We start from the raw sequence: 13,051 nt of genomic DNA, 5'->3' as shown, positions 1-13,051 counted from the left end.
TCCTGTTTATAATTTAGTATCCTGCTTTTTTCACTAACATTATAACATAAGTCTATCCTCCCGTTATTACAACTTCTAATGCTGCAGCCTTTCAGTAGGAAAATGTGATCAGAGCTGCACTTTGGGAATATTAATTTCATGGCTGGGAAGCAGGCGGCAAAGAGGAAGGTGCTAGAAGTAAAGAGGCCAAACAGAGAGCTGGGCAAATGGCACAGATGAGAAGGACCAGAGCCCGAGGGAGACAAGAGGCCCTTCAAAGGGAAAGGGGAGCAGTGTTCAGGATATCCCAAGCAAGCATCTCAGAGGGGTAAGTCTCCAGGGGGAAGGGAAGGGGCTTTGGTTCTTAATCCATGCAGGGGAAATCCAGTGAGGGACTGGTTTCAGGGTGGCCAGAATGAGTAAGACAGTGTCATAAAAGCTAAATGGAAGGGAGAGATTCAAGCAAGAACTGGAGAGCCCACAGTCAGGTGCTGTGGGAGAGGCTGAAGAGATAAAGAGGAATCCAAGGTTGTCAGGGGTCCCACAGGTGACCTCTGAGAAAGATCAGGCAGAGGAGGAGTCCAGACCGCAAGGGTATAAGTCATAAGGGGTGCTGAGGACAACAATAGTGAAAGTGGCTCTTTCTCAGGGTGCTTACGAGAAAGGGTGGGTTACAGCTTGGGTGGATACAGCATGGAGCCGAAGGAGAGGCAGGAGAACCCGGTTCATCCAAAGCAGAGGGACAGAGGACTGAAGAGGCAAAGGACAGAACTCTGCCGAATAGCAGGGCAGTCACCAGCCACGGTGGCCAACGAGCCATGGCAGCCACCAGCCACGGTGGCCACGAGCCACCAAAAATCTCCTCCAAAAATCACCCCCCAAGTTCCCCCACGTGGCTAGTCTGAACTGAGATGTGCTGTCAGTATAAAACTCACACCAGAGTTTGAAAGAATGTTTTATATTAATTACGTGTTGGTAGGATATTCTGGATATACTGGGTGAAAAAAAAAGATATTGCTAAAATTAGTTTCATCTGTGTTTTTTGTTGTTTTTCTTTAATTTTTTGGCTACTGGAAAAATTAAAATTACGTATGTGGCTGTCATACTCCTGTTGAACAGCACGTCTGGCTGTAGAACAAAGGGGGGCAAATCAAGAGGGACCTGGGACCCGCCATCATCACGGGCTGATTTGCAGAATATCAAACTGGTGTTTGGGGGGCGCCTGGGTGGCTCAGTCGGTTAAGCGACTGCCTTCGGCTCAGGTCATGATCCTGGAGTCCCGGGATCGAGTCCCGCATCGGGCTCCCTGCTCGGCAGGGAGTCTGCTTCTCCCTCTGACCCTCCCCCCTCTCATGCTCTCTCTCTATCTCATTCTCTCTCAAATAAATAAATAAAATCTTAAAAAAAAACTGGTGTTTGGGAAAACTGAACAGTCGGTGAATCTACCTAGAGCCCCACCTTTGGGCCTCAGACAGACTGGCCTCCCTTCCTGCCCTTTAGGGGGTCATTTTCCCAAGGCTCAGAGTCATTCCTCTGCCGGGCTCAGAACTCACTTTGGATGGCACACTGCACAGCATCCACTCCCTCTGGCTTTGGGGAGCATAACATGTAAAGGAGAAAAGGGAAGGGGTGTGTGGGGCCGAGGCTCACCCATAAGACCCCAAGGGACAGGAAGGTCTCGGATGTGAGCCCAGGTATAGACTGAAGCAGCAGGACTATCTAGCATGTCAACTTCTCTAGCATGTCATGAAACTTGGGGGCTTTGGGAGAACAGACAGATCTAAAACCATGGGGAGAAGGGGCAGCCTAGGAGCAATGAGTCAATGTCTGGAGGCAGCACAGTGTAGAGAAGGGACTGGGGACTTAGGAAGCTAACTTCTCATTCTGGATATGCAAAAAAAAAAAAAAAAAAAAGAAGAAGAAGAAAGAAAAAAATTATGTGTGTATATATAAAACTAGAGAGGCAGTGGGTGAAGGCCAAGGTCTCTGCCACCTGGGACAATCCAGGAGTAGCCACAGCCTGAGTCTCTGGCTGCTCAGGCAGGATCCTTGTCCTGACCATACTACCATGAATGGAGAGGCCATTCACAGGATGTTCTGAGAAATCCCCTATTTCAAATATTCTGTTCCGAGTTCTCCTGAAATACAATGGAATGCTCAACAGTGCAGCATATAGACAGCTGGTTACAGCTGGAAGTCCTACGAAGGTCTCCCTTCTGACCCATGCAGGATCCATGGGGAATCCCAGGGGAAGCTGGAGTCCTTCAGAATCCGTCAGGCAATGGCCTCCCCACCCACCAAGGTGCGGGGATCACATGTATAAAGCGGTGTGGAAATGCAGATACATTCCCACCCAAACCAAGGCAAGGACACAAGCTGGGGTGGAGGGAACAGGGGTGAAAGAGAGGCTGGCCTGGCGGGAGTGCCTCGGAAAGCCTTTCTAGAGAAGCTAGGTGGTGGGTCTGCTCACCCATAAGCAGCTTCTCATGCAGTTCTCTCATCTCCGGGGTAAGGAAGAGTTTGCTTTGTGGCCTGGCAAGAAGTTCTGTGGGCTAGTAGTTTATTTATAATCCAGTGCAAGTGAAATTTCTCTCCTCCAAAAATCTCATCTTGGAGAACAATTACCCAACACCCCCCAAGTTCCCCCACCCCTCAACTTCCTCCTCCCCCTTCCAGGAAAGTCAGACAGGCTTTCATTGTTCCAGGTGAGTGGTGGTGACATAAGAGGATGATGCCAGGCTGTGTAGGTGGAGGGAAGGGGCTGACAAAATGCTGGAATCGGATTCAGGGGGGAGAGAAAAGAGCACCACCAAACAACAGATTTCTGCTTTCTACCCTGCACAGGTGAGGGGCGGGCTTTCCCCGTGCCTCTCCACCCACGAACCTCCTCCCTCCGTCCAGGCCTCACCTCCAGGGCCCATTTTAGGTCTGCTGAATTTGGAAGGAAAACAGGAAAGCTCAAGAGAAAGTGAAACCTCCATTACCCTGCTTACCTAACCTTGACTTGGTAGCGCAACATGGTCTGGGGCTGTGTCGGTCTGTGTGGAAGGCCCAGGCACCCCGCGCGTGCCCCAGGGCAGAGAGGTGCCCTGGCGCTGCTCAAGACAGGTGCCCCAGCAGGGGTTCACGGGGCCCCAGAGGCTACCCCACACACTGCCTGCAGAGAAACGCAGGGAGCAACAATGGGCGGAGCACAGTGCTGGAAGTCAGGGGGCCCGGGGGCTAGCCTTGTGACTTTGGGCAAGTCACAGCACCTGCTGGGATCTCAAAGCCGTCATCTCTAAAATGGGAGTGAAAGTCACTAGCTAATAGATACCGGTACAAACACGCTCCCCACGTAAAGCCCCGTAGCCGGGCTGGCCATGCTGTGAGTGGCTTGGCGCCCTGAGAACTGGCTGAAAGCCCCGTGGGGCTGGCCAGGCCTCCTCTGGCTCCGTAGCACGTCCTCCTCCTCCTCCAGGACGGGACGGGGCTGACACACAGCAGGCACTCATAAATGCTTGCTACGTGAATAAATGGATGAAAAGGAAGCTGAGGGCTGCTGGGCTCTCTCAAGGCCTTGAATATTCCAGCTCACCTGAGAAGACAGTCCGGGCCCCCAGCAGTCTTTGCTTCAGACACTGAGCACACAGCCCAAGGCAGGGGATGGGGGGGTACAGGACCCCCATCCACAAGGCTGCCAAGGCCTGAGTCAGAATTAAACGAAACGCAGATGACACAGCAAAAGACGGACAAACATAGCACTGACTGCTGCAGCACCAAAGGCCTAGAGGTGGTTTCCAGCAGGGAGATGAGCCGTGAGGCAAGTCTGTGTGTCCCTGCGAGTGGGGTGCAAGCTCGGGGGGGCTGGGAACTGGATCTGGGTGTTGTGTTGGGGAGTCCCTTCCTGGCTGGCTGACCATGGCTCTGTCCCTGGGAAATCCCCGGAGGCCGAGCCTGTGAGGGGAGAAATAACGTGGAAATGGCGTTGTGGTGAGGCTGGGTGAACAGCGAAGGACCTGGATTACGGCAGGCCCAGCCCTTCTCCCTGGCTCGGCTACCTCCACAAGTCCTCTTGGGGCCCAGGAAGTTTCTTCTTACGTAAAACAGGAGAAGTGACCCCCTGACTCCCAGCTGCTTCCCAAGGGCCCTGACATCCTGGGAGCCCTCTCTGTGGTGTGACCCAGCGTATCAGAGAGAAAACCAAGAGTTGGCCCCGGTCCAGTTGCCACTCATTCCCAGCCATCCTGCTAACAAGCGGCAGGAAGGGCGCCTAGGGCTGGCACTGAGGCCATGAGGTATGAGGAGTTAGAGGTAAGTCTTCCCCAGGGCCAAGGGAAACATATCCTGGGCGCCGAGGGGTGAGCCATTAAACTCAGCCATTACCGGTACATGCCTATAAAAAGCACCCCGTAGGATGGGTGTGGCAGACATTCATTTGCAGACTGCCCTCCCCACCCCTACCCTCCAGAAACATAATCTCAGCTTGAGGTCCACCTGGGGAGCTCTAAATTATCACACTACCACCTCTTACCACATCCCTTTGGAGTAGATCACTGATACTAATTTTTTATTTTAAATATCCATTTTTTTAAAGGCTATAGCAGAGACTGGTTGTGGTCTACCTAAATTCATTCTCCCTTTCTTCCAAAACAACACCCAAGTAGCTGGGCACGCAGCTGCTCAGATCAAAGGGGTGTGAGTGGAAGCGATGTGTACGACTCTCCGTCATCAGACCTAGACCAGCACCTTTTAGCACTTTCTTCCGGACCGGAACATGGACAGGCTCCAAACCCAGCTCTGACCAAACAGATGGGGATAACGTCCTTGTAGATGAGAACAACCCCACAGAACTAGACCAGGTCACTTCGACTCTAATTACCTAAGAAAGAAACCCATCTCCTTAAAGCCATTGTATCTTGGCGTCTCTGTGTTATACAGAGTTACCTCAACTAACAGAACAGCAAACAGCAGAGGTTTCTAGATCTGAGCATCCAACGGCAGCCTGAGCCCATCCTGCCTCCTCCTCTCCTAATACTTGCTCCAGTGCAGAAGGGAGAAGCCACGACACGCAGAGTGCGTAAGATGAAGGAAGGCAGGATGGGGTTGGAAGTGTGAACACAGGAAGGCCACTTGAGAAACGGTGGACGGTTTCTGAGGTAGTGGTCCTGACAAGAGCTGGGCCAGAGCCCAGACGCCAGAGCAGAGACAAAGCAGACAGAGTGGCTGGGCTCTCAAGGGCAGAAGGAGGTGTAGCGGCTGCACTTGGCGAGCTGGGAAACAGAGGCCCAGGGGGACGAAGGAGCAGGCTCTGCGTTATCTCAAGGAGGTGAAGCACAGCATGGGGAAAGTACGTGGGAGCTGGCGTCCGGAGACCTGGGTTCAGGTCTCAGTTCAGTTACTTATCAGATGAGTGGTGTTCACGGAGTAACGTCCCCTAGTCAGCCCGAGATTCTTCTACAAAATAAGGATGTACTATCTACTTCTCAGGTCCTGTTGATAAACTAAATAGGGCAATAATATAAAATGTCCAAAAAGCAGTTATCTTCCACTGCCTAACTGGGTTTAGATACAGTGAAAGCAAGAAACCGAGAACCCCAACCAATCTATCCCCAGTCCCTGAGGGTAGTAGGGAGGGGAAGGACATCGATTGGTATTTGTCAAGTGTCTTGAAGCCCCAGGAACGCTGCTGGGTGGCTATTCCCAGAGCATCTCCCAGGGAGGGTGACACATGACCAGACCTGCGGGGGTTCTGAGGCATTGTGCACCTGCCACCCAGGCTCAGAGGATGGGCAGGGCTGGGGGCAAAACTGCTGTTCCCACGCCTCTTGGGCAGCACCTCAGGGGTTCCACCCATGAGGAGAAGAGGCCTCCAAAGATAGGGACCGCCCCTGCTGGAGAAGGGGCTCCTCTCCTCCGTCCAGAGGCCTCTTCAGGCTCTTGCCTGGGAACAACAGTCCTTCACTAGAGAGTCCACATGTCCTTTTCCTAAAAGCGGGGAGCTGGGAGGCATTTGGAGAGCCTCTAACTCAGGAATGAAAGCAAAGACCCAAGCTTCTCTAGAGGCTCTCAGCGAGTGCCAGGCCTGGGCCAGCACAGGCTCTTGAACACCTTGTGTTCCTGTCTGATGGGCCCTCAGCATTTCCACACAGCGAATGCAGGAAAGCAAAAGTTGTCTGAGTACCTCACCTCAGGAGCAGCCAGGCCTTGGGCTCTGACTGAACTGGGGGGACAGTGAGGGATTTTGCAGAGGTTGAGGCGGCAAAGTCCCTGAGGTCTGTGGTGGGACTAGAAGTGCCCACAGTTACCCTCTTGTCCTTCAGCCTGTCTTCCTCTTTCTCTTCTACAACTCAAGTTCCTTTCTTTATTCCCAAAATTATTTGAGTTAGTGGAGGAAAGTGAACAGAAACTCAGCCCTTGCCTGGCCCCGTAGGCTGTCCCTGATAGCCCCAACAGCACCCTCTGATGAGCCCACCACACAGACCCTTGGGCTCTTGACCCATCTGGCCAGTGTGCCTCTGCCGAGGGGCACGTCCAAGATCCTCTGTCTTCTCCTAAAGATGACCTCCTGTGCCAGCCTAAAGCCCTGTCTCTCCCTTAGTTCACCCCCATGTTCCCTGCTACCACACTGACCTCTCTTAGTCCCAGCTGCTTATACCCACCCCAACCCCACTGTGGCAAGCCCTCCCCTCCTCACCTCTCCCCAAAGACTCAGCACACTCTGCTCTGACCCCCAGAACATGGGCATTTCCCAGGGATGCCGTGGGATCCGGGAAAACATCATGAAGGCCTGTGGGGCAGAATCTCGACCCCCAAAAGACATCGCCATCCTGAGAGCACCCAGACCAGAGGAGCCCGGAGAGTGCTTTCTTCTCCCCATCTGGGAGAAACAGAGTCCCTCCCAGGGCTGAGGTGGATGGAAAGAGCCCGCGTCCTCAGCAAGGCAGACTGGAGTGGAACCCAAGCCAGCCATACCAGATGCTCTCGTTCCCGGGCCAGGTGCCTGTACCTGGGATGACAGAGTGTGACAACTCGAGAGGAGAGGAACGCAGCAGCCCACACCCAGCCACCAAACCCTCCCCCAAAAGCCCTGCCCCCCACCAGCAACAAGGGCAGGAAAGCCCAAGCAGGCTCATGGCTGGCATCAGCCATTCCTGATGGTCTGTTGTGGATCAGGGTCTGCACCAAGGAAGCCACCATGGGAAGGAAGCCTGGGGTGCAGCCTTTGTAGTCAGTCCCCTACCTGAAGCAAATGATCGCTCCCCTCATCAATCAGCTTTGCAAGTCTGAATGTTTGTCAGCAGGGCTTTCTTTTTTTTTTTTTTTTTTTAAAGATTTTATTTATTTATTTGACAGAGAGAGACACAGCGGGAGAGGGAACACAAGCAGGGGGAGCGGGAGAGGGAGAAGCAGGCTTTCCGTGGAGCAGGGAGCCCGATGCGGGGCTCGATCCCAGAACCCTGGGATCATGACCCGAGCCGAAGGCAGACGCTTAACGACTGAGCCACCCAGGCGCCCCAGCAAGGCTTTCTTCAAGAGGGCCACAGCTACAGCAGGAAGCAGAACCTGGCAAATCCTCCATGGACCCTGGAGCAGCTGAGCCCTGACCAGCGGAGGGGAGGGCGCAGGTGCTCAGAAATGTGGGCACTGCAACACTTGGCCCCGGGTTCTCTCCTGGTCAGTTAAGGTCTTCACGCTGAGAAGTATCCACAGCAAATTACCACGCTGTCAGCCAGGTAGCGCTCCGGGTGCCAAGACCACATCTCACAGAGCCTCAGAACCCCACACAGTGCCTGGCACGTGGCAGGCATTTATAAATGTTTGGTGAGGAGGAGAATGGGCAAACAGATCAAGGAATGACTGGCTCATCCTAATCACGGCCATTTCTAGGCAGCAGATATGTACATAAGGAATACAGACCGATTTGACCTCAGTATGAGCTCAAAATAATTAAGAGAGGAAGTCTGCTACAAATCATCCAGTGCATTCCAAACTATCAAACGCATTTAGAAATTCTCTGCTGCTTGGTATTAACCATGCCCATTGGCTTCCTTGCTTAATGCAGCTAACTGGCCTAACACCCAGGGGGTGGGGAACTCTCTTGGAGCCTATGAGTCTAAGCTGGGCCGCTCCAGGAGCCAGAACAGGACTGGGAAAACGAGGGCTGAGAGAGGACCAGATTTTCCCCACCCCACCCCAGGTCTCAGAGAGCAATGCCCCCCTGTCCGGAGGGGCCCTGGGAGCTGGGACAGAGGTCCTTGTGAGTGCCTCAAGTGCTAGCACAAGCCACCTAAGCTAAAACAAAGCTGCTGCCTGGCACTTGCAGGGCTGGTCCGGCTTGCATCAGTGACACTCACCAAAGGGTGGAATTTGGCCAGGAGCCCCCCGGCAGCACAGGATCAGGCCTGAGGGAGCACAGGCCCTGGGCTGGAGTCCAATCCCATTTCTACTGCAGTCACTGGGGAATCTTAGGACACATCTCTTGACCTTTTGGTGCCTATAAAATCAGGATAGGACTTGCCTGTGTTTTTTGATGGAGACATTTCTACTGACGGTTACGGTCAACTCCCAACTACCCTATTAAAGGAATCAAATCAGTGTGGCTGGCCCCACGAGACATGCTACAGACATTCAAGATGGGGCTCCTGCTCAAGGCACTCTCAGTTAAGGTGGAGAGCACGGGAGAAACCACACGAATAGACGATGAAGAGCAAGATGGCTGGGTTCAGAATGCAGATGTCTCGCATGGGCCCCAGAGGCCAAGACAGGCTTCAGGGAGGGGCGAGGCTTGTGTGTGGAGCTGAACAGAATTTGGATAGAGAGGGGAAATTTTCACATCAAAGTGACAAGCTTGAAAAATCACAGCATGGCCAGTGTGGTGAAGAGGCCACCCAGCAGGATCAGAAAATGACAGGAGGGTGTTGCGTATTCGAGTAGCCCAGGTGATGAGCCACTGTCTACCCAAATGGGAAGCTTGGTATCACAGCCAACAGGGAGCCACTGCGGATGGGGGTGGGGGTGGGGGTGGGGAGGAGGAGTTTCATGATGAGACGATATTTAATAACAACTAGTATCTACCGAGCTGTGCAGGTATAACCTCATCTGATCCTCATTACAACCCAATGGGGCGGGTGCAGTTAGAATTCCCATTTTACAGACAAAGAAAATGAGGCATAGCAAGGTTAAGCAGCTTGCTCCAGGCCACACAGCTAGGAAGTGGCTAGCCATCAGGCAACACTGCTCCTCACCACCACCGAGAAGGAGAATCATCTGTCTCTAGTTGCAAAGAAAGGTAGGCACAAAGAGGTCTGCAGACTGGGAATACTGCTGCATTAGGGGGATGAGGATGAGGATAAGGATGGATTAGGATGGAGAGATGAATCCAAGAGATCCCATGAGGGGAGTACTGACAAAAGGATTGACTGACCCCCATCAGGCCCAGGGAGACTTGAATTTCAGGGGACCTGTGACAGAAATGGGAAAGCTGAGAAGTGCACCAGTTACGGGGCAGATGAGTTGGGACTCAAGAGTGGAGAGTCGCCCAAATGGCAGACGCTGGGGCATCTCTCCTTGTCAGGGAGTTGTTCTCCCACTCGGCCTAGCCCCACCTTCAGCAGGGCTTTTTCAAGTTAGCCCCACCCTCTCTCTGCCCCCTCCCCCAGTGACACCTCCACCCCTACCAGAGTCCCTTCTCCAGGGCAGCACATCTGTTCCCAGGGGAAACAGCCCAGATCTGGTTAGTGTCTGTTCACGGCCACGGAGTCCAAAGTGGGAGACTGATTATGTCCAAGTCTCTGTGTGTGAAAGCATGCATGTATGTATCAAGATCCTGCAGATATAAACAGCTCTACCTCTGAGAAGGAAGCACACTCTCATTTTTCCTCAGTGGCCGACAAACAGAGATAAACCAGGCGCGGAGCTTTCCTAGGTTCTGCGGCCAGTAATCGCAGCCAAGAGGGCTTTCCACATGGTGTCCTTCCTGGAAACTCTGGGCCCCCACAGTCAAGGGTCAAGGCGTCACCCCAACATCACCCCAGCCTATCCTGTCTCTGGGCTCAGCCACTCATCTGAGACAGGCCCCCCTGTTCCCAGTTTTCAGAGCAATTTGGAGAAGGAAGGCTATTTACAACCCAAGGTCAGCAGGTACCATCTTGCTCTTCTGAGAAAAAATGTCTGCAGTTAAGAGTTTGCCACAGAATGCATGAGGGGCCAGAGGGGTGAGAGGCCTCTGGCAGGTGGGCTATTCCAAGGGCTGATTTCATCCTTCAGTGTCACCTGGGGCCCCACTGCGTGCTGGGCATCTGGCATCTGGGGATGCTGGACGGGGCACTCACACAACATGTGAAAGGCTAGGAGTGAACACCTTGCTCATCTGTCCATGTCAGCGTCTGTTCTGGTGATTCTTAAGACACTTGCCATGAGGAAGTCCAGCAGAGCTCCACGGCCGGGCTCCCTGCAGGCCTTCAGAGTAATAGTGGGAGTCCTGGTGGCGACAGTGACATGGGGCTTCTTCACTCAAAGGTTGAATTCTCTCATGGCTGTCTGGGGGTGTGTGTGCAGCGGACTTGGAAGTCCTCGACTTGGAAGTCCAGGGCAAGGGGCTGCGGTGGGGTACAGGGGGGACGCAAGGACTGCTTAGAAGTTCTGCCTGTTTTAGCAGGACTATGACTAAGGTGGTCCTCAGTTTGGAGGCCCACAGGATCAAAGAACAAGGAAACACCCTGAGTGTAGCCAAGGTGGTCGCAGTTAAGCTAGGCAGGCTCTGGACCCTGGCACTTCTGTAAGAGAAATCAGAATTTCTTCTGAGGACTATAAGTTCTCTCTGCCCAAGGCCAGGGTCTCCCAGTCCAGGCCATACGTTTTTGAGAAACGCCTCATTAGTGGGAGGAGACTTTGGTTTCTAGAGACCTTTTGTCCAATAGAGGCCTCAGGACATGACCTGCTACGGGGAAATCACAGTCAACGGCCAGCCCGCCTACCATGTGCATGCCCAGTGGGATCTAAAACACATAACAACAAACCCCTCAACCTTAGCCCCACATGCCCCCAGAGCAAAGGGGGCCAAGTGAGCTAAGAGGATGAAGTGGTCAGGAGAGCCTGGAGAAGAGAAGTCTGGACAGGCAGGTGGGAGGAACCGGCGCCAAGCCCTCAGCAAGAAAAGGACAGGAAGAACATGTTTCACTGAAATATTCCCAAAGCCTAATTTTAGACAATAGCTCCTTTCTCTATCAGCATTCTTCCCAGAATTAGGATTCGCATCTGGTGAATTCCCGTCATCCCCTGGGGAAGTTTCATCCTCTGGTGTTTCAAGCACGGAGTGCTTTTTATCTGTGCTGACGCAGACCAATGGAGAGACATGCCCAGCAAGAAGGGAACCTCAGCCCATGGCCTTTCTAAAATCGTGCGTGTGTTCACCCACGCAAACACGCACACCTGTCCACCGCCGGCTGACAAGAGCAGAGCAGACGAGAGCTGCAGCTTGACACAGCAGCCAAGATGATCCTTTCAAAACACAGATCTGATCATGTAAACTCCACTTCCTCTCCCACTTCAAACTGATAACTTCCACGTCTCTTGGAATAAAATCCAGTCTCCTTAACTCAACTACATGTGCGCGTGTCCTCTGCCTCCTTCTGCCTCTCCAGCCTCTTCTCACACTACCACTTGCTATCACTACCCTTGAGTTCAATCCCCGCTCCATCCTGCTACGGGGCTTTTGCATGTGCTAGTCCCTCACCCAAGAAAACCCCACTCCCACCCTCACCCCTCTCTGCATTGTTACCGTCTACTCTTCCTTTAGACGGCAGCCAAATATTCAATTCCTCTGAAAAGCCTTTTCTGACCTCCCGAAGTGGCTGTGACCTCCCCCTAACAGCCACCACAGGCCCATGTCTCCCTCCCTTTCGTGCTGAGTACAAGGGAGAGGTTACCATTGCCACTGTGACTTCTCATCAGAGAACCACTTCCCTACTAGACGGGCAGCTCCATAAAGGCAAAGCCCATCTGCTCACAGTGAAACATCAGCGCCTAGCACGGTGCCTGGCACAGAATAAATGCTCAAGAAACACTGAATGAATGAATGAATGAATGAGTGAGCGAATGAATGAATAAGAATAACCAAGTCTGACCTGGGCATCTCCAAAGCTAGATCCACAAATTACACTTGGGAACAAAGCTGAAAAACAGCTGGGGCACTGCAGTCACCTGCCCATCTCTTCACCATTGGCCAGGAACCCTTCCTTCTCCAGCAGGGTCACTCAACGCTCATCTTCAAGTTTCAGGCCCCAAAAGGGGTAGACACTCTCCTTTTTCAGATGAGGAAACACTCGCAGTGCCGAAGAGCAGACACCCGGCAGGCGTGCAGCAGGGACCTGCGCCCGGACTGACACGTACTGCGGTGTGGGAACCAGCCAGGCCTTGCCGCAGAGACAAGTACACCCCGGAATGTCCGTACGAGCTAAGCTCTGGCTCACTAAAGACGCGATACCGGCCAAGTGCTCTACTCCCTCTGCACCATGTGCCTCTGGGGTCACCTGGGAGAGGCAGGAGAAGTCAGGAGAAGGCTGGGGACGGCACAGAGTATCTTCATGGGCCAGTCCCGGACGTGGCACACATTCCGCCCAAGTTCCACAGTCTGCGACTCAGTCACCGGGCTCCACACTCCCTGTGAGGGAGGCTGCGGGACCCATAAAGAGGGAATGGCGTGGAGAACACGTCCCCACCACTGCTCTGCTGCTCCTCACTAGAGCTACTTCCAGCCAGAGCCCTAAAGTGACCCGTAGCCTCCACTCGCCAAGTGGCCCCACGTCCCTCAGGGGAGGACAAAGCTCCCTACCCTGAGATGGTAGACTGACCAGGAGCCCAGTTTCCCAGAGCAGAGAGCCCCCAGGCAGAGACCAGCAAGTGGTCTTCCAGAATGACGTGGGGGCTCAGTGATAATGAAGACCACACCCTGGTGGCCTGACCATGCCCACCTTACTCCCCAGAGGCTCCAGATGGTCCGGCGGATCCCGTCCTGTGGGGGGCAGCTTGACGCTATCCTGGGAAAGCCCCACTACCATGTGGAAACTGGGGGCTCGTATCCTGGTCATCT

At 53.5% G+C, this 13,051-nt stretch overlaps 1 protein-coding gene across 1 annotated transcript in view; it reads right to left on the bottom strand.

Moving 5' to 3' along the window:
• ADCY5 (adenylate cyclase 5) overlaps positions 1 to 13,051 on the bottom strand; it is a 151,262-nt gene that overhangs the window by 76,842 nt on the left and 61,369 nt on the right. The window lies entirely within an intron of this gene.

This window comes from Leptonychotes weddellii, chromosome 1 (assembly GCF_054177405.1).
Source record: "Leptonychotes weddellii isolate Sample4059 chromosome 1, ASM5417740v2, whole genome shotgun sequence".
NCBI lineage: Eukaryota > Metazoa > Chordata > Mammalia > Carnivora > Phocidae > Leptonychotes > Leptonychotes weddellii.
This window is presented reverse-complemented; position numbering and strand designations above follow the sequence as displayed.